Below are 9,351 nucleotides of genomic sequence, written 5' to 3' on the forward strand. Positions count from 1 at the left end.
CCCTATGAAGGCAGGACAGGGTAGTGTTTGCCCTTCTTTGTATTTCTGGTACCTTCTGGCACGTACTAGGGGCCCTAGGGCAGCCAGGAAATAGAGGTCTCAGTCAGAGTCCTGGCAGGAAACAGATGGCACTTTCTAAAAAGGAGCTGAAAAAGATGAGAATGAAGGAATTGTTTATAAAGGAGTAAAAGAACTACTGGGACAGTCCCAGGTGGGGGCCTGGCCACAGTGGGAGGCTGTTATCCCTTGTCAGGGAGTGAAATAGGTCACCCAAGAAAGTCTGAAGTCCTAAGTCCCAGGTTCTGTGAATGTGATCTTATTTGGAAATAGGGCCTTTGCAGATGTAGTCAAGGGAAGATGAGGTCATTAGGGTGGGTTCTCATCCAGACTGACTGGTGTCCTCGTAAGAGGAGACTCACACAGACACACCCAGGGAGAAGACAGCCACGTGGTGATGGGGACAGAGATTGAAATGATGTACCTATAAGCCAGGGATGCCAAAGATTGTTGGTAACCACCAGAGGCTAGAAGACACAAGAAAGTTCCTCTACAAGTTTTGAGGAGGCATGGCCTTGCTGACAACTTGGTTTCAGACTTCTAGTTTCCAGAACTGTGAGGCATTACATTTCTACTGTTTTCAGCCACCTAGTTTGTGGGACTTTGTTATAACATCCCTAGACAACTCATATACTCCTTCTGGGCCTGAAGGGACAAGAGGAGGATTTGAACTCTTTGCAGTGACCTTAGCAGAGGGACCACCTGCCAGGAGCTGTGGCCCAGGTAGCAGAATTCAACTACTGCATACCCTGGCCCAGCAGAGAGCGAATAGGGGAGTTACCGCTTTGACCTCCCACCTCTCCCACTTCCTAATTTCCCTCTCCTGCTCCCATTAGCCTAGCCCATCTGGCAGTCAGAGGACAAGGGAGCTTGGAGATGTCGTCTGTGGAAGTCAGTCTCCCAGGCACAGGGCAAAGGAGTCAGGGGAGTGATCTGGAGGGCAAGGTGAGTAGGTTCCATAGAGGAAGTGCATAAAAATATTGAATGCATGAATGAGTGAATGAATGAAGCCAGAGAGAGAACTGCAGGGTAGTTCTCATTTCCAGTTTGGGAGTGGATGGTTTCGTGGCACTGTTCTGTTTCCATCACGAGGAGAGAAGAGAGGAGTCATAGGATTCTCTCCATTAGGACTCTGGGTGTAGCTTCCAGCCCTGCCCTCTGGCTCAGCACCCAGGTTCTGAGTCTTGCTAAGCCTCCCTCTTTGTGCAACCAGCACCTTCAGGCTGGATGCTATTTTCAGGCTCTTAAGTGAGGTAATTTGGTACGACAACAGAAACACAGCTGTGATTATGAAGTGCCAGCCTCCAAAGCAGAAACATTGTTGGCCCTCGAGGGATGCCAACTGGAGTGACTCAGTCATACATGCGGGCTCGTGCCAGGCAGGCCAGGCTGGTCCCCCACCACCCCTGGCTACGTGCACTGGCCAAGAGGAGCACTGGGCTGATTCAGCTCCTGTGTCCACGTGGGGCCTCAGCGGCCAGGTGCTGCCAGCCAGAGCAGTGAGTGACATAGGCGCGTCAAAGTAGCCCACCAGTTGATGGCCTAGTTGAACCAAAGGGGCTAGACCTCTCCTCTGGTGTAAATACTGTCAAGACCAGGCTGTACTGGCAGAGCTTCTGATGCTGGTTTCTGTGTCATGAGAACACCTGCCGTGTGATGATCGGTTCAGCTCTGTGTAGACATGATGACTTGCATAATCTCCATTCTCTATCAGGTAGCTTGACCTGCTCTGTCTGGGATCTTTGTCTTTCTCAGATTAAAAGTAACTAGTCATACCCTTTGCTTCTAGGATTGTTTGTTTGTTTAGAGTTGTTCAGTTGCTCAGTCGTTTCTGACCCATTGTAACCCCATAGACTGCAGCACGCCTGGCTTCCCTGTCCTTCACTATATCCTGGAGTTTGCTCACACTCATGTCCATGGAGTCCGTGACATCATCCAACCAACTCATCCGCTGTCACCCCCTTCTCCTCCTGCCCTCAACTTTTCCCAGCGCCAGAAGGGAGGTTGTTAAAACAGGGCAATGGCGTGAGTAGAGATTTGGATGGAAAAAATTCTCGGTGTTCCCATCCATCACTCAAGTTTTCTAGCTATGCTAAGAATGCTGTGAATTCTTCTCAGAATTATCCCAGATGACAAGCATTCATTGGTGTCCACCGTGTACAAGCCACTCTGGGGAAAACAGAAGCGGTGGCTCTGCCCTATGAGAGATTATTTTTCCCCCCTTTTTAGCAAATTTTACCACCAAACAGTTTCTGTAGAAGTTAAAGCTGAAGGGTGCCTCAAGGCACATGTTGAGACTCCTCATTTACTAAACAGATGTAAAGCAGGCAGGAGACTTGGAGAGGAGATGCGAAATGAATTCTTGGAGAAGCCTCTTTTGGTGTGAAATGCTCTGGGGAGAAGGTGGTCTCATTTGCACAAGGATCCCTGGGTACTCAAGGAGGGAAGGACTGGATATTAGACAGAATTTGCAAGGTTATGCTGCTTTAACAAATGACCCCAAACTTTCAGTTACTCCCAACAACAATAATACAAGTTTATTTCTCATTCATGTGAGCTATGTATCCTAAGTTGGCCATGGCTTGACTTCTTGATGTCTGGGATCCTGGCTAGTGGAGCAGCTTCCATATGAAGCACTCCTTGGCCATCGTAGCAGAGGAAGAAAGGCTCAGGTAAACCACACTCTGGTTCTTACAGTTTCTGCTCCAAAGGGACACACGTCCCACATTTCAATTCCTCCCGTATTTCAGTGGCTAAAACAAGTCATGGGGAAATTCCTGAGTTCAGCAGGGCAGAGATGTATAATTCTCCCATAGGATGGAAAAATGGAATGTTTGGTGAATATTAATACAATCTGTTGTATATATTTATACCTTCCTCCTGAAATTCAGAATTAGGGAGATAGGGGTATAGCTCAAGGGCAGAGCACTTGACTGCAGAATTAGGGCAATCCACTGTGTTTGGCACCATGAGGCTTTAATCACAGCCAGTTGCAGAGATGGGCAACTGGATTCTCAAAGTGAGAGAGAGAGAGATCTGATGGGTCCATCTGAGTGAGGCTGGAGACAGAGATGGTAATGGTTCTGGGTCCACGAGGTGGTTGCTGGATCCCATCCTGACTTAGTTCTCCAACAGTAGCTGAGAAGCAGATAAAGAGGTACTTGGGAGACAAGCTTGGAGTTTTGGTGTAGTTTTCTTTTTTACATATGTATTAATTTTTATTGGAGTAGAGTTGCTTTACAGCGTTGTGTTGGTTTCTGCTGTACAGGAAAATGAATCAGTCATACATATACATATTGCTGTTGTTCATTGTTTAGCTGCTAAGTCGTGTCCGACTCTGTGACCCCCTGGACTGCAGCACACCAGGCTCCCCCATCCTTCACCATCTCCAGGAGCTTGCTCAAATTCCTGTCCATTGATTCGGTGATGCCATCCAACTCTCTCATCCTCTGCTGCCCCCTTCTCCTTTTGCCTTCAGTCTTTCCTAACTTTAGGGTCTTTTCCAATGAGTTGGGTCTTCATGTCAGGTGGCCAAAAAATTGGAGCATCAGCTCCCAGCATCAGTCCTTCCCATGAATATTCAGGGTTGATGTCCTTTAGGATTAATTTGTTAGATCTCCTTGCTGTCCAAAGGACTCTCAAGAGTCTCCTCCAGCACCACAGTATGAAAGCATCAATTCTTGGGCCCTCAGCTTTCTTTATGGTCCAACTCTTGCATCTATACATGACTACTAGAAAAATCATAGCTTTAACTAAATGGAGCTTTGTTGGCAAAGTGATGTCTCTGCTTTTTAATGTGTATATATATTCCCTCTTTTTGGATTTCCTTCCCATTTTGGTCACCACAGGGCATTGAGTACAGTTTCCTGATGGTATGGTTTTCTTTTTGTCATAGTTTTATTGAGAAGCCATTGACATACATCACAGTATAAGTTTAAGGTGTACAGCATAATTGACTTATATATATTGTAAACTGATTACCACAATTAGTTAACATTTATCATGTCATATCAGTTCAGTTTAGTCGGTCAGTCGTGTCCGATTCCTTGCAACCCCATGAATCACAGCACGCCAGGCCTCCCTGTCCATCACCAACTCCCAGAGTTCACTCAAACTCATATCCATCGAGTTGGTGATGCCATCCAACCATCTCATCCTCTGTCGTCCCCTTCTCCTCCTGCCCCCAATCCCTCCCAGCATCAGAGTCTTTTCCAATGCGTCAGCTCTTTGCATGAGGTGGTCAAAGTACTGGAGTTTCAGCTTCAGCATCAGTCCTTCCAATGAACACCCAGGACTGATCTCCTTTAGGATGGACTGGTTGGATCTCCTTGCAGTCCAAGGGACTCTCAAGAGTCTTCTCCGACACCACAGTTCAAAAGCATCAATTCTTAGGCACTCAGCTTTCTTCACAGTCCAACTCTTCACAGTCCAACTCGTGACCACTGGAAAAACCATAGCCTTGACTAGATGGACCTTTGTTGGCAAAGTAATATCTCTGCTTTTGAATATGCTGTCTAGGTTGGTCATAACCTTCCTTCCTAAGGAGTATGCGTCTTTTAATTTCATGGCTGCAGTCACCATCTGCAGTGATTTTGTAGATACAATAAAAAGAAAAAGAAAGAAAAAATATTCTCCTTGTGATGAGAACTCTTAGAATCGACTCCCTTACCAACTTGTCCATATATCACAGAGCAGTGTTAACTGTAGTCATCATGCTGTACATTACATCTTTAGTATTTATTTGCTTTATAACTGAAAATTTGTATCTTCTGATCACTTTCCTCCAAATCCTCTTCCCTCTGGTGTAGTTTCTTGACTGAGCCTAGTCCAGGGGTGGGTTCCAAGAGGCACTTTGCTTATTTTAACTCTACAGTCATGGAAATAAAACTCTTCCTCAGCCTCTAGGCTGCCACTGATGTTAGCGGAGCTAGAGCCAACTAAGTAAGATTTGACCTGTGCCAACTTTCCCAAGGCTTCCCATTTCCTTTGCATTTTCTCTTCCTCTATCCCCTACCTACATACTAATAAGAACTCACATGTTTTTGGATATATAGAGAAAAGGAGTTGGGGCTTTGGAAAAATATAAACTGGGTTTCCAGCTACTACCACCTGAGGCGTGGTTGAGGTTTGTTGTTGGGCTGCAGACTGTAAAGACGGACATCTCAGTTACATGAAAATGTATAAGTCACAATTCTTCCAAGAATTATGACCAGAAGGCAAGACATGTAGTTTAGAACAGAATTCACAATCAAGGGAATTTTTGGCAAGCAGGTGTTAAAATGTGAGAGACAGGTAACTCTTCAGTATGTTAATCCACTGAGGTGTTTGGAATGTTTGTTACAGCTAGGTGAATGTAGTGTGTGTGTGTGTGTGTGTGTGTGTGTGTGTGTGTGTGTGTGTGTGTTCTGGGGAGGCAGGCATGAAAGATTCAGAAGGAATTTCTCAGAATGGAAAGTTCTCTGGGGTGGGCATCTTGGCTGCTCTTCGACTAGATTCCGCAGAAGGAGGACAGTGCTGAAATTTTATGGAGGAAGTGGTTAGTTTGTCTGTGAGTTAAATCCCATCTTCTCCCTTTAACTCTCGCCTGGGAGGGATCTGATGAATGGGTGTGAAGTTACACTATGAAGCTGTAATTTACAGTAAGTGGCCCAGCGGCCCAGACTGTCGTTGTCGGAGCCAGTGGGTGGCCCGGCTGGAACCCTGGAGAGGTAGCAATGGAGGAGGCTAGTCTCCGAGCCCAGCAGGCTTCAGGAAGAGAGGTAGCTATGAGGGGAATTTCCTGCCTTCGCAATCCTTCATGCCAATAACCACAGCTTAGCAAATCCACCTCCTGGCTACTTTGGGGGAATTTGAAAAAAAAAAAACAACACAACAAAAACCTCATGAGCTCTTTTGGGTTTGTCCTTAAAATCCAAACCCAGTTCAGGGCTGTTCATTTCTGAATCAGATTTTAGTAAAACAAAAACCCTGACACCTAGTTTATTTCATCAATTGTCAAAATGGAAGAAACTCATCTTCTTTTTCTTCTTTTTAAAGAAATTTTGGGGTCGGGGAGAATTTGTTCTTGAAAGATTAAGAAGTGGGTGGAGAGCTGGGAGAGGTTAGGAAAATGCTTCGGATTTTGGATGGCGCCATCGGAGCTGGTGCCGGCCAGGGGCTGGAATGGGACTGACTGGGGTGGGTTGAGGCTGTCGGTAGCTGATTATACACAGTGTCGTCATTTTAAGAGAAGGGGGGAGACCCGTCCAGGGAAAGGAACAAGGGATTCAAGTAACAGACAGGCACCACCCCTGCCTGTTGTGAGGTTGCGAGAGATGTGAACTGTGACCCCACGGGGCACTCATTAGGACCCCAGGGAACAGTCTCCCTATCTTCAACTTATTTGACTCAGTTCAGTCGCTCAGTCGTGTCCAACTCTTTGTGACCCCATGGACTGCAGCATGCCAGGCTTCCCTGTCCATCACCAACTACCAGAGCTTGATCAAATTCATGTCCATTGAATTGATGGTGCCTGCCAACCATCTCCCTTCTCCAGGGGATCTTCCCAACCCAGGGATTGAACCCAGGTCTCCTGCATTGCAGATGGATTCTTTACCAACTGAGCCACAAGGGAAACCGAAGAATACTGAAGTGGGTAGCCTCTCCCTTTCCCAGGGGATCTTGTCAACCCAGGAATTGAACCGGGGTTACCTGCATTGCAGGCAGATTCTTTACCAACTGAGCTATCCGTGAAGACTTCCTCCCTATCTTAGAAAAGCCAAGTGGGAGGTGTGTGTCTTGATTTGAAGGAGCTGGGAAAACAATAATGGATTAGGTCAGCTGGTGCAGACAAAGTGTTCCTGGGGTATACATGGGGGTACTTGGAGGGACAGACTGCTTAAAGGGGAGATGGGAGGTCTGAAAGGCTCGGGTAAAGGCTGTTTAACAACGAAATCTACACCTGATTGTCCTCTTCCCTTTTCTTAGTAGAGAAAGTGGAATTCATTAGGAAAAGGAAGAGGAGGTGTGGTGTGGAAGAAACATGAGATCAAGGGCTGAGAGAGAAGAGCAAGAGGGAATGAGGTGGAATTTGTGTCCCTAGCCCCCATGCTTCCCTGTGGTCTGTTCTATCCCAGGAAATGTGTGAGGACAGGAGGACTTCACTGGTGGGTGCTCCGGCTAAATGTTAGACAGCACAGTAGTAATCATTCAGGCCATTAGGAGTTCACGTCTTTGTGGGTTCAAGCAGTATTTGTTGAATGAATCTTAAGGCAGAGTGATTATTTTTTATATGTATCACCCAAATGATTGTTCCCAAGCTTTTATCTTCTTTCTTTCTTTTTGTGTTTTGGCCGCTCCACTTGGCTTGCAGGATCTTAGATCCTGACCAGTGATTAAACCCTGGGCCCACGACAGGGAGAGTGCTGCGTCCTAACCACTACACTGCCAGGGAACTTCCCTCCAGTCTTCTCTTTGCATGGCGCAGAAAGACCTTTTCTGTGGTTAAACGGATGCCTGACTGTGTGCTGGAGTTTCAGCGTGCACTGCACTTAGGCTCACAAGGTGTGGTGTGGACATGGTTAGAGCCAGTGTTAGACAAACAGCAGAAGGAAGAAGAATGAGTGATGGGAACTCATGGAAGGAACTGGCAGCTCCATTTGCTGGAAGTGTTTCAGAGACCTGGTCCACAGTCCCTCTGTGAGCCTGGTTCTTTCCCACACACCTCAAAGGAGAAACTACTGTAGTTTTCCACGGAGGACAGGAGAGCTGGATGGAGTAGACACATTTATTTACATCTTACCATGGTGGCTGGCCTCGCTCAAGTTGCTTCCAGTGGGTAGAAGGACAGCATGTTTCCTTCATGAATATACATCATTTGCTGACAAGAAATGGAATGCGTGTGTTTCTTGTGCTTGAATAAGACTTGTTGTCTTTGTTGGTGCAGGAGTTACAACTCTGTGCGGAAGCAACCACTGTGCTCTGCAGTTCAGAGAAAACATTGTCATAATATAAGAGCTTGGTGGCAGCTCTTGATTGGAGAATAGGTTGAATTGGAGGACTCCAGGGATGAAAGGAGCCTCAGGGTCAGCTCTTTTCTCTCACATGCTGTGACCTGTGGAGGGTGACTTTAGTTAAAGTTCATCTGAGTGGAGAATTGAAATAGGCACATAACACTAATGTTTTAAAAATCACGTCAACATAAACTGAAAAAAAGGCAAATATCCATCAACAGGAGCACGGATAAACAAAATGTGGTATGTTCGTAGAATAGAATGCCATCCCCAAATAAAAAGAACGAATTACTGATCCATCATGGATAAACCTAAAAAATATTATTATATTGAGCAAAAGAATATGAGGTTGAAGAATGGGCAAAACTATACTATGGTGATAGAAGTAAAAAAAAAAAAGTGGTCACCTGTTGTGGTGAGGGTGGCTATTGACTGGAACAAGGTATGCAAGAGCTTTCTGAAACGATGGAAATGTTTTTTACTTTTATCCAGCTGCAGGCTGCAAGGGTGTGTGTCTGTCACTGAGCTGTATACTTAAGAGCTGTACATTTGACGGCATGTAAATTATACCAGAAACGAAAAAAAAAAAAAAAACCCCAAACAAATCAAAATACAAACAGTGAACAATACAGAATGGAAAATATGTGGTTAACTGACCAAGGAACATTGATTGTTGATAAGCTCGATGAAGAAAACGGAATAGCAAACAAAACTAATAGAAGTCCACTTGCCCAGCAGTTTGAGTGACATGGACCTGTTACTTAATGTCTCTGAACTTTCGTTTTTCTTCCATTAAAAAAAGAGAGGGCTCATTTGTTTGTTGCGCACAGTCTGCCACGTCAGATGGCACTAGGTTCGCGGGAGGAGGACACAGGCCCCGATTGCAGACCTGAGGCTATGCTGCCAGAGGAGGGAGCGCAGCCACACAGAAACCAGCGTGGTGGCTGCCAAAGCCAGCCCTGCCCTGCCTCCCTCTCCTGCTTTTCTGGTTACAGCCAGCACCGCAGGAGCTGTGAAAAGACCTGTGTTTAGGGCCAGACGGGAGCCTCTCTCCTTCCTCCCAGAGCATTGCTTCTCCTGTGATCCAAAGCCACTCTTGTCCTCCAGCCCAACAGCCTTGAAAGGCTCTTTCTGTTTGGGGAATGCATCTGAAGCCAGGGAGGGAGGGACAGAGACAGAAAGAGAGAGAATGATTCTGAGGGCACTTGCCTCACACCCAGTCCCAGTGCCTAAAATAGGTGGCCAAGAATCCCAGTCTTTCTTCCCTGCAGGGAGACAGATGACAAAGTTCCTCCTTCAGGTA

Source organism: Budorcas taxicolor, chromosome 4 (assembly GCF_023091745.1).
Source record: "Budorcas taxicolor isolate Tak-1 chromosome 4, Takin1.1, whole genome shotgun sequence".
Lineage (NCBI taxonomy): Eukaryota > Metazoa > Chordata > Mammalia > Artiodactyla > Bovidae > Budorcas > Budorcas taxicolor.